The sequence below is a fragment of the Musca autumnalis genome, unplaced genomic scaffold (genome assembly GCF_047663935.1).
Source record: "Musca autumnalis isolate F117 unplaced genomic scaffold, ASM4766393v1 scaffold_4, whole genome shotgun sequence".
Taxonomy (NCBI): Eukaryota; Metazoa; Arthropoda; class Insecta; order Diptera; family Muscidae; genus Musca; species Musca autumnalis.
This window is the reverse complement of record NW_027411977.1, coordinates 112,485,041-112,497,620: the sequence shown is the minus strand read 5'-3', so window position 1 is coordinate 112,497,620 and position 12,580 is coordinate 112,485,041. Positions and strand designations below refer to the sequence as shown.

Below are 12,580 nucleotides of genomic sequence, written 5' to 3'. Positions count from 1 at the left end.
AAAAACACTAACCCACAAAAACAATAATAACAACAACAGAGCAGCAAACACTATAATTAATAGCAACAAAAACAATTACACTCACTGAAAGAAGAACACACCACAATCAAACAACAACAAATCAAATTTCTATGTTTAAGCAAAAACAATATAAATGACAACAACAACAACAGCAGGAACACGATTGTTGTAATAGATTACGGCCGAGAATTACTTCACATTTCAAATAGAAAACATATGTTTGTGTTTTTGCTTCACTCTCTCACGAGAGGGTGACTGATTGGGGCTGATGGGGGAGTAAGCTAGCGCTTTTGGCTATATGGTTTGTCAAACAAAAACAAAGTTTGTACTCTGCTTCTGCATTTGCTCAGCTGATTGATTGACCGCATAAGAATGTTTGTACGTAGGGCAAGCATGCCATCAAACAAACACCATGACGATGACGACAAACAAAAACACTGAACTACAGCAAAACATAAAAAAAACAAAATAGAGAAACCTTGTTTTACTGAAAACAAAAACCAATCACGAATGCGGAACAAAATACAATAAACGTCGTAACCGACCTTCTTCTTGTATATCCAAAATTTAACCACAAATTATCCAAAGGGGATTATGAAATTAATGCAAAATATTATTATAAATATGATTCTCAAAATTAAAATCTCATTTAAGATAATGCCACCCACACACACCTACCAAATACTGAAAGTAAGATTCATTGTAAATGTAATGTTTCAAAATTCGATTTTCCTGGCCAAAAAAACAAATTTTTGTTGTCACCGATTGTTCTGTCTACTACGGAAGACTTTAGCGAAGACCTTACAAGGTCTTCTGTGTCTAGGGAATACCATATAAGGCATTTGATCTACTATAGAAGACCCTAAAAGGTGTTCTGTCTTCTGTATACTAGAGAACACCTTAAATGGGCTTCTGTCAACCATAGAAGACCTTAACAGGTCTTCTGTCTACTAGATAAGACCCTTAAAGTACGTCTGTCTGTATACTAAAGAAGACCCTCAAAGATCTTTTGTCTACTAGAGGATACTTTAAAAGGTCTTCTGACTACTAAGGAATACCATAAAAGTTTTTCTGTCTACAAGATAATACCTTAAAAGTTATTCTGTCTCTAGGGAATACCATATAAGGCATTTTATCTACTATAGAAGACCCTAAAAGGTGTTATGTTTACTAGAGAAGACCTTAAAGGTCTTCTGTATACTAGAGAAGATCCTAAAAAATTTCTGTCTACTCGAGAACACCTTAAAAAGGCTTCTAACCATAGAAGACCTTAAGAAGTCTTCTGTCTACTAGAGAAGGCCCTAAAAGGACGTCTGTCTACTAGGGAAGACTTTAAAAGGTCTTCTGTATGCTAAAGAAGACCCTCAAAGATCCTTTGTATACTAGAGAATACGTTCAAAGGTCTTCTGTCTACTAGAGAATACCATTTAAGGTCCTCCGTCAAACATAGAAGACCTCAAGAGGTCTCCTGTCTACTATAAAAGACCGTAAAAGGTGTTCTGCCTTCTAGAGGAGACCTTAAAAGGTCTTCTGTCTACTAGAGAAGACCCTAAAAAACTTCTGTCTACTAGAGAAACCACTAAAATGACGTCTGTCTAGTCTACTAGGGAAGACCTTAAAAGGTCTTCTGCATACTAGGGAAGACCCTTAAAGATCTTCTGTCTACTAGAAGATACTTTAAAAGGTCTTCTGTATACTGGGGAATAAAAGGTCTTCTCTACTAGGGAATACTTTAAAAGATCTTCTGCCAAACATAGAGAACCTTGAGAGGTCTTCTGTCTACAAGAGAAGACCCTAAAAGGGCTTCTGTCTACTAGAGACGACCTAAAAGGTATTCTGTCTACTAGAGAAGACCCTAACAAAACGTATAGTAGAGAACACCTAAAAATGCCTTCTGTCAACCATAGAAGACCTTACGAGGTCTTCTGTCTACTAGAGAAACCCCTAAAATAACGTATGTCTACTAGGGAAGACCTTAAAATGTCTTCTGCATACTAGAGAAATCCCTCAAAGATCTTCTTTAAAAGGTTTAAAAGGTTTTCTGTATTTAAGGAATAAAAGGTCTTTTCTCTACTGGGGAATACTTCTTCTTCTTCAAACATAGAAGACCTTAACTGGTCTTCTGTCTACAAGAGAAGACCCTAAAAGGGTTTCTGTCTACAAGAGAAGACCCTAAAAGGGTTTCTGTCTACTAGAGAAGACCCAAAACGGGCTTCTGTCTACTAGAGAAGACCCTAAAACGTGTTCTGTCTAGAAAAGCCCCTAGAAGCCCCTAAAAGGGTTTCTGTCTACTAGAGAAGACCCAAAACGGGCTTCTGTCTACTAGAGAAGACCCTAAAACGTGTTCTGTCTAGAAAAGCCCCTAGAGGTCTTCAGCCTACTAGAGAATACCTTCAAAGGTCCTCTGTCTACTAGAGAAGACCCTAAAAAATATCTGTCTACTAGAGAACACTTTAAAAAGGTCTTCTGTCCAATATAGAAGACATTAAAAAGGTCTTCTGTCTACTATAGAAGACCATACAAGGTATTCTGTCTACTAAAGGTCTTCTTCATACTAGGGAAGACCCTCAAAGATCTTCTGTCTACTAGAAGATACTTTAAAAGGTCTTCTGTATACCGGGAAATAAAAGGTCTTCTGTCTACTAGGGAATACTTTAAAAGAGATTCTGTCAAACATAGAAAACCTTAAGAGGGATTCTGTCTACAAGAGAAGACCCTACTAGAGAAGACCTAAAAGGTATTCTGTCTACTAGAGAAGACCCTAACAAAACTTCTGTATAGTAGAGAGAACCTAAAATGCCTTCTGTCAACCATAGAAGACCTTAAGAGGTCTTCTGTCTACTAGAAAAACCCCTAAAATAACGTCTGTCTACTTGGGAAGACATTAAAATGTCTTCTGTATACTAGAGAAAACCCTCAAAGATCTTCTGTCTACTAGAAGATACTTGAAAAGGTATTCTGTATACTAAGGAATAAAAGGTCTTTTCTCTACTAGGGAATACTTTAAAAGATCTTCTGTCAACCATAGAAGAACTTAAGAGGTCTTCTGTCTACTAGAGAAGACCGTAAAAAGACGTCTGCCTACTAGGGAAGACCTTAAAAGGTCCTCTGTATACTAGTGGAGACCCTCAAAGATCTTCTTTCTACTAGAGAATACTATAAAAGGTCTTCTGTCTACTAGAGTACTTTAACATGTCTTTTGTCTACTAGAGAAGACCTTAAAACGGTCTTCTGTTTACTAAAGAATACTTTAAAAGATCTTCTGTCTACTAGAGAAGACTCTAAACGGGCTTCTGTATACTAGAGAAGACCCTAAAACGTGTTCTGTCTACTAGAGAAGACCTTAAAGGCCTCCTGTCTACTATAGATGGCCTTAAAAGAGAATACCTTAACAGGTCTTTCGTCTACTAGAGAAGACCTTAAAACGGTCTTCTGTTTACTAAAGAATACTTTAAAAGATCTTCTGTCTACTAGAGAAGACCCTAAACGGGCTTCTGTCTACTAGAGAAGACCCTAAAACGTGTTCTGTCTACTAGAGAAGACCTTAAAGGCCTTCTGTCTACTATAGAAGACCTTAAAAGCTTTTCTGTATTCTAGAGAATACTTTAAAAGATTTTCTGTCAAACATAGAATACCTTAAGAGGTCTTCAGCCTACTAGAGAATACCTTCAAAGGTCCTCTGCCTACTAGAGAGACCGTAAAAAATATCTGTCTACTAGAGAACACTTTAAAAAGGTCTTCTGTCCACTATTGAAGACATTAAAAAGGTCTTCTTAAAGGTTTTCTGTGTATTAGGGAAGGGCTTAAAAAGGTCTTCTGTGTACTAAAGATCCTAAAAGAACTTCTGTAAGCCAATTAATAATTATATTGAAAATTCTTGGTGCAGAAGTTTAGCTGCCACTGGAAACCTCAGAAGAAATGAGTCCAAATCCTGCACAGGCTGCAAGGAATTCAAGGTGATTGGACCAACTGAGAAACCATCCTCTTCTAAAACGATGGACAAAGCTTCGCAGCATAAAACTTGAAACGGGCCGATATTCAGAAGGCCACCAGCCCTCGCCCAGGAAGTCGATGACTCATGTGGTCAACCCATCGACCTCCTATACAGCTCTCATTGCCCAGAATGCTAAGAAGAATAAGGGTAGTACCGAGAAGGCTACAAATCCTTTTTTGGCAAAAGCTACCTCCAAGGCACATGGTCAAGGGCGCAACAAGCCCTACTCCAGACCAACCCAATGATGCCCACTGACGGCTTTCGAGTGACAATCATCAAGCTGACCCCAAAGGGAGAATCGGCGAAGGTCACTGGTTGCTGGTCGAAACTGGTCTTCGGAGGATCACTGTTTCTGACATCATAGTAAACCAAGGTGACCACAGCGCCTACCTTCAAAGAGATTTCCATGTTGAGGCCTTCGTGAACTTTGGGAAGAAGCTAATTTTGCTGCGGTCTTTACTTCTGAGATACCCTTCAGAAAGGTGTTTCCAGCTTGGGTTCCCCCACATGGAGTTTCAAAATCCAGATGACCTTACATTAGGTTGGACCATCACTATTCTAACCCCTTGTAAGGAGAATGGAGGTATGGTCATTATGGTGGCTGTGGACTCCGTAGGGCAGGGTTATCCGAGAAAGTGTGAGGGTAAAATGAACTTCGGTTTGGGATGGATTCGGTTACGACTGAGTCCAACTTAGGAAACTCAGTAAGTGTAGGGAAGGGGCAAGCACTGCGTGTCCTGTAAATTAATCTGCAAGTGGGGTACGGTATAAAGCCATTGCATAAAGAAATCTGTTCTTACGATTGGATACTGCAACAAACGTTCTTCTTAGAAGTTTACATGTTTGAAATACTCCGAAACCTAGGCTGGAAAGTATGTCATAGTTTAAACTTTTATAAGCTTCTCTGTATGCTTGATGGACATACACACATATTTGATGGATCTGAAGAGATTAAACCAATACACAACAGCCTTTACCACAATGTATGTGCATGTATATATGAGTGTTTATCATTTTGCGTGTTATCTTGTAGTTAAAACACAGATGTATGTAGTTGTAAATTAGTTAAGATAAATGGTTATTGTCGACTGATTACAAATAACTTTGCAGATATTCATTAGGGTTCTTTTTTGTTGAAGAAAAGTTATTGTGGTCCATGGCCACAAAGTTCACAGCGATTGTATTTATGGATGGTATTACGTGGCGTATGATTATTGGAAATTAATCGGAACACTCATTCGCTCAATCACATATCGAACATTTGTAAAGCTATAAACAGAACAGAAAATGGCTTTAATCCAGCAATTGGTATCTGCCAGGCTCATGAGCACAGGCAAGACGAATATAAAAAGCACACGTACAATATATATAGACAACATCATGTGCCTACAAGCACAATGTATAGTATTTACTTGTTATTGTGCCCCGATACTGCTTTAATCATTTATTCCATGGGTAAGAGTGAAAGTCCAATTATCAAAAACTTTACACAACCATATGGTAAACATTAACGATGGGCTACTTTTCGATAATTAGTTTGTAGTTTGTTTAGAACTATTTGGTCGTTGAGATACATGACAACCATTTAAGCATATTTTAGCATAACTTGGTGGGTAGTAGCGCACAGTGCGTATACATGGGCAATGACATTTCAACTTTTTTTCTCAGAAAAATATTCCTAATGCACGAATGAATGAACCTTTGAAACGATGAACCGTGGGTACGGCGTAAACTTTATCTTTGAACATTTGCTGCAGTCGAACTACAACACCTGTATTTTTGCCGGCATTCACGCTTGTTATATCGGCAACAGTCATTACAATTGATCCACATTAATCTGAACTCATCTTACACATCCTGAAGACCTTCTCAGACCATCATTTAAATTGGTGCGCAGCCAATTTAATTTCTATACATTCATTCTTGAAGACTGCGGTCTGATATTAAAAACTCTCTAGGTGTTTGGTGCTAAAGTGCATGCTCCACTTCTCCAGATAAAGCGTGCTTACAAAGTAGTAATTCAATCGAACAGCTTCCTTATAAATAGCTCTGAGGATTGCTGACTGACATGGGTTTGGGATTTCAATGCCCTCAGTCGAAATCTGATGGAGCATCGTTGTTGCGTTATTGGACGACAGCTTTGAGCTTGTAACAAGACGTCTTGCAATGTTGTTGTAACAGTATATGATATGTTTGTAAATTCATTTATTTGCTTAATTTGGCTCTGGGCCTACTATCTCCAGTTCTAGGATGTGGCAACTTCGATGGGTTATAACCACAAAGCTACTGGAGTTTGTTGAGTAGTTGGCAGGACAGTTGAAAAGGTGCAGTGTGTCGTGCGGGCCTGTGCCGCATATTGGACACATGTTTTGCACGGTGTCATCGATCCTTGCCCTATAGACCTAAGACTGCATCTGTGTGAATGCTATTTAAATCTACTTGAGAGGCTTCGTTATCTTTAGGTTTTCTCTTGTAACGTTGGACCTCTCTTTCTAGATCATGAAGATCATTCCTGACATGCCTGGATTGGGGGCTCTCATGGTGACAGATGAGCAAGTTCTGCAAGGAGAGCATGTACTTGAGTTGGTGTACTAGAAGAATCTTTGGCTACTCCTGTAGATGGTCCACTGAAGACATGAGGAGGTAGTTGCACGATCGTACAAACGTCCGCATACTTTACGACCTCAATGCCTTCTGGAGGGGCGGAATATAGGAGAGGTAGAGGTTGAACATTTCCAGAGATATCACCCCATCATGGGGAACTCTGAATTCCACGTACGACTGGCGACCACACATATAGTTGACAATCCAAAATCCAACGTTTCAAGTTTGGCCGCAGGGTTGTCTGCTCAATGTCCTCAAACAGTGTGGAGTGCCTGACTGTATCAATGGCTTTTGATAAGTCAAGCGCGTACATCACTGTTCTATAACACGGCTAGCTCACCTTGAGTCCTCGGCTATTATGTGTGGAGATGGCATGGAGCGCTGTTTTCATGTAGAGCTGATTACGGAACCCATGCTGTTGATCGATAACTGACTGGATAGAAATTTCCAACACTGGAAAGGAGTAAAGACTTAAGAGCCTTTGCTACGGGCGACAAGAGCAAAATCGGTCTGTCCGATTCACCTTTACTGACTTCCTTGGCTGGCTTCAGTAGCTGGACCACCCAGCGCATTTTCCAGGCTACGGGAACGATGTGGGTGGCTAGCGATAGGTTAAGAACTTTGGTGAGATACTCGACTCCAGGCGTATCCAGCTGTTTCAGCATTGTTGTGGATACTATGATGGCATTTGCAACTATTCTTTAAAAATCCACGCTTAAAGAACCGCAGATGGCCTTGGAAATATTCTTTAAAAATCCACGCTTAAAGAGCCGTAGATGGCCTTGGAAATATTCTTTTAAAATCCACGCTTAAAGGGCCGTAGATGGCCTTGGAAATATTCTTTAAAAATCCACGCTTAAAGAACCGCAGATGGCCTTGGAAATATTCTTTAAAAATCCACGCTTAAAGAGCCGTAGATGGCCTTGGAAATATTCTTTAAAAATCCACGCTTAAAGAACCGCAGATGACCTTGGAAATATTCTTTAAAAATCCACGCTTAAAGAGCCGTAGATGGCCTTGGAAATATTCTTTAAAAGTCCACGCTTAAAGAGCCGTAGATGACCTTGGAAATATTCTTTAAATATCCACGCTTAAAGAGCCGTAGATGGCCTTGGAAATATTCTTTAAATATCCACGCTTAAAGAGCAGTAGATGGCCTTGGAAATATTTTATTAAAAATCCACGCTTAAAGAGCCGTAGATGGCCTTCGAAATATTTTTTAAAAATCCACGCTTAAAGAGCCGTAGATGGCCTTGGAAATATTCTTTAAAAATCCCCGCTTAAAGAGCCGTAGATGGCCTTGGAAATATTCTTTAAAAATCCACGCTTAAAGAGCCGTAGATGACCTTGGAAATGTTCTTTAAAAATCCACGCTTAAAGAGCCGTAGATGGCCTTGGAAATATTCTTTAAAAATCCACGCTTAAAGAGCCGTAGATGACCTTGGAAATATTCTTTAAATATCCACGCTTAAAGAGCCGTAGATGGCCTTGGAAATATTCTTTAAATACCCACGCTTAAAGAGCCGTAGATGGCCTTGGAAATATTTTTTAAAAATCCACGCTTAAAGGGCCGTAGATGGCCTTGGAAATATTTTTTTAAAAATCCACGCTTAAAGAGCCGTAGATGGCCTTGGAAATATTTTTTTAAAAATCCACGCTTAAAGAGCCGTAGATGGCCTTGGAAATATTCTTTAAATATCCACGCTTAAAGAGCCGTAGATGGCCTTGGAAATATTCTTTAAATATCCACGCTTAAAGAGCCGTAGATGGCCTTGGAAATATTCTTTAAATATCCACGCTTAAAGAGCCGTAGATGGCCTTGGAAATATTCTTTAAATATCCACGCTTAAAGAGCCGTAGATGGCCTTGGAAATATTCTTTAAAAATCCACGCTTAAAGAGCCGTAGATGGCCTTGGAAATATTCTTTAAAAATCCACGCTTAAAGAGTCGTAGATGGCCTTGGAAATATTCTTTAGAAATCCACGCTTAAAGAGCCGTAGATGGCATTGGAAATATTCTTTAAAATCCGCTGTTTAAGAGCCATAGATGACCTTAGAAATATTCTTTAAAAATCAACGCTTAAAGAGCCGCGGATGGCCTTAGAAATATTCTTCAGAAAATGGAGTTACCTCAAAAATTTGAGCGCCATACGATTTTTCATATAATATCCCAGTCTAAGCTTTAATATTGAAAATATTCTAATAAAATTCAAGTTTGTTTTACGTTTTCCAATACTCGAATACCTTTAAGCTATAACATGCCTACCCCTTCTATTAAAATGACCTTCGAAGCAAATGTTTTGAAGTGCATAAAATCAGCTCAGTTACACGATATTCTTTTATTTCAGTGATTGTTATTTTTTATTTGTTTGTAAACAACAACAAAATAAACTCTGACATTACCTCGTGTTATGAATCTCTCTTTCCGCCTTCAAATATTTACAATTGCAGTCGAGTGTTAAATTAAGATCAAACATTGTGATAACAAACATCAAATGTACAAAAAAAATAGAAACTACAAAAACAACAACATCCAGAGATAGTTTAAAACACATAAAGTTTTTGCCCTTTCTGCCTACTTGCCCCATCTTGCAAATCATTGAGTTTTAGTTGATTCAAGTTCAAGTCTATTCTTTCGCTAGCAGCCGGTGTGACGAGAAGATGACGTCGTCAGGTGGCCAAGTGTAATAACAGACAAAAGTGTTGGAACACATCCAACAAATGAGAAAAACTAAAAAAAACACAAATTGAAAGCATTTTGTAGAAAAAAACGTAAAGAAGAAAGCATTGCCGAATATAATAACATTTTCCAAATACGTCAATGAAAGTTAAATATTTAAAATCAACTTTTAAAACTCGTTCTTAAAACAACACCAAAAACTTACTAAAAATAGCTGAAGGATATTTTATTGCCCGTTTTTAGAGGGCAAAAATAATTATATTTTTCCACGCAATAATTTGCAATTTTTATATTCTCAGCCTGTAGGCTATCGAGGGTATAGACACTTTGATACGATAGAAAATAAGCCTTATAGAAACAATAATTTTAGACCCACGGAATCCGTTTCAGACAATTTTGAGCCTATCTATCTCGTAAAAATTGTTCAAACATATGGTCTGTTCCAGAACTGCAAGAATCTACAAATTTTCACTACTTTTTTAGATAACATAAAAGAAAAAATGTTATCGTAGTAAAAAAATTGTAACTTATTGCAGGTTCTGGAACAGAGCAATAGTGTAAGTTCGAATATAGGCCACATCAGTCTACTCCTTTGAGAATCTCGCCAACAAATGTTAAAACAAGTAAAACAGTATCAGTCGGCTTTGTCGACAGAGATATACCCTCAGCCTATGTTAATTTAAACTTCCATCTACGGACAGATCGAATGTATTTAGCGTCTTTTCAGAATTTTGTAGCCCTTTTTGGGCAGTTGAACTTGCCGACAAAAATGTGGATTAGGAATAAAGTTCCAAAGTGCTGCGGAAGAGGTACTTAAAGGAATGGTCCATTATGGAAAGGGATCTTATATTGGGAGTCATATCTTTTCGATAGATATCGCGCCCACTAGTCATTTCAGTGGGTCATCGTATAACTTTTGGACCAGTATAACAGGAAGCATGGACTTGTCCACGGAAAACATAATATCGATGTAAGCAGGACCACAGCGAACAGAACCGTTACACATTTCCAAAGGATCTTCGAACAGACCCAAAACTGCACTTAGACATAAATATTGAACTTTTGTGGGGGAGGTGACCTAAAAAGAGGACCGATATGGGCCATTTTAGAAGTTGAACTAATTTTGTCCAAAGTTTGGACCAAATTGGTTGCCTCGTTCAGCAGATGCATACCATTTTAGCGAATTTTTGTTAAATTTTGGGGGGAAGTACCGGATTTAGTGGACCGGTATTACCTACCTTCGAACTAAAACTAAGTTTGGACAAAATATGACGAAGGCCAAATTTTGGACCAAATCGGTTGAAAAGTTCGAGAGTTGTGCTCTCCGGCCCCTACATATGGTGACATTGGGGGTTTTTACACCTTTCGGGCTGTTCTCTCAAGAAGTATGGACTTGCCCCTGAAAAACTTTTACTGTCATAATGGAGGTAGCAAATGCAAGTTGCTTCAACAAAAATCTAATTGATTCGAGAGCAGGTCTTAAAGTGAACTTATCCGAATTTTTGTGTTGGAGGTACCCGAAGGTGTGGACAAATATAGTCCTTATTCAAGCCTGATATACATATGGTAGATATATTAGGATGTGTAAAGTATGGAACAAATCGGTCACTCACTACATGGAACTTTTGTGTGGAAGGTAACTAACCGAACTTAAACCGATATGGTCCATCTTCGAACTTAAACTAACTTTGAACAAAATATTACGAAGACCAAATTTTGGACCAAATCGGTTCATCCGTTCGAGAGTTATCTTGCGCACCAGCCAGACAGGCAGACGGACAGACGGTCGGACACTGCTAAATCGACTCCAAATTGCCTGAAACGGATTACGCCCAAATATACATGGGGTCTAAAAATATTATTTCGATGAGACACATTTTGCCCGTATGAAAGTGTATATACATACCCTCGTTAGCATAAATGCTGAGGGTATAAAAATGTTCACTAAAATGGTGTGCACGATAACTCACAAAGGGATTAACCAAGTTGGGGCAAACTAGGGATACGTAAAATCGATTTCGGTTAATCTATTATTAACCGTAAAAATTCCAAGTCGTAGTCGACTATGGACTGTTGCCTGGCCGGGGAATCGAACCCACGACCTTCTGCGTGCAAGGCGGGTGTGCATACCATTGCACCACCATTAGTCGTAGTCTATTATTATTCGTAGTCGGCTATTAATCGTGGTCGACTATTAGTCGTAATTGACTATTGGGTGTGATAAAACCGCATAATTGACGGTACTTTTTTATACATATAACCATCACGGATCGCATCAACGAAAATGGTCGATTATATTCGATTATAATCGGTAGAACACTCTCAAATAATCGACTAACCGAAAATCGAGTTTTAAGTTTTTCACGAAAACCGAATAATCGAAAAACCGATTATTGCAATTCACTGTGAATCCCTAGGGCAAACTTTGCAGACATAGACCAGAATCAAATATGGAAAGCCAAATTTTCGGTAAGATGCAATAGATGTCCGGAGTGGGTCCATTTAAAGGGTTGTTCTGGACTTGTCCATGCGAAGGGCTACTACAGGGACTTTGTCGCTGCATGAACACAGCCCCCAGTGAGTCGTCGTCAGATTACGCGATTCCCCCGCAGTTCCCCCAACAGCAGCCGTAAACGCCGCATTTAACACCAGCCGCTGGTGTTCCAATCCCTGAAAGGAAACAAAGCTCAACAACACAGTTGTATAGGTTATAGCGTTGTGAGAGTTACAACGTACTGAGGAAGGATCACACCAAAAGTGGTCGAGGGGGATTAGGTTTCCTATTGCACCAGTCCGTTCAATACAGATCTATCTCGCTTGAGCCTGGCTCTAATGACGCGTACATGAAATGTATGGTGGTAGCAGTAAGATGAGGAACTGTCGAGTTAAAGTTACTGAACGTATACATCTCGCCGATAAATAGTTGTACTCCAGATTCAAGTCCCAACATTAGCCCACTTTTGGAAGGTCATAACCGCCTGGTCTTGGGGGACTTTAATGCTCATCATGAGTTGTGGAATTCGGTCCTCGGAAACGACCAGAGGGGTATAGTTCTGGATTGATAGCTCTACGTTTTACACGATCAATGCCCCTACCAGAATTAGTGGTCACCTGGTCTGACAAATGACGTTACCTGGCAACTCGTCGTTTCTATTGGATCAGATCATATCCCCATAATTGTCGCCATCAGCATCATCGCCCAAACATCATTAGAGCTGCAGCCGCTCGCCATATACCTGCTGGTCGAATACCCGAAGTGGGATCGAAATTCCCAGCAGAGG

The 12,580-nt window shown here is 39.3% G+C and overlaps 1 protein-coding gene across 10 annotated transcripts in view; it reads right to left on the bottom strand.

The window, feature by feature from the left end:
• The window catches only part of fry (microtubule binding protein furry), a 522,947-nt gene that overhangs the window by 477,357 nt on the left and 33,010 nt on the right, over window positions 1–12,580 (bottom strand). The gene's annotated exons all lie outside the window — the stretch shown is intronic.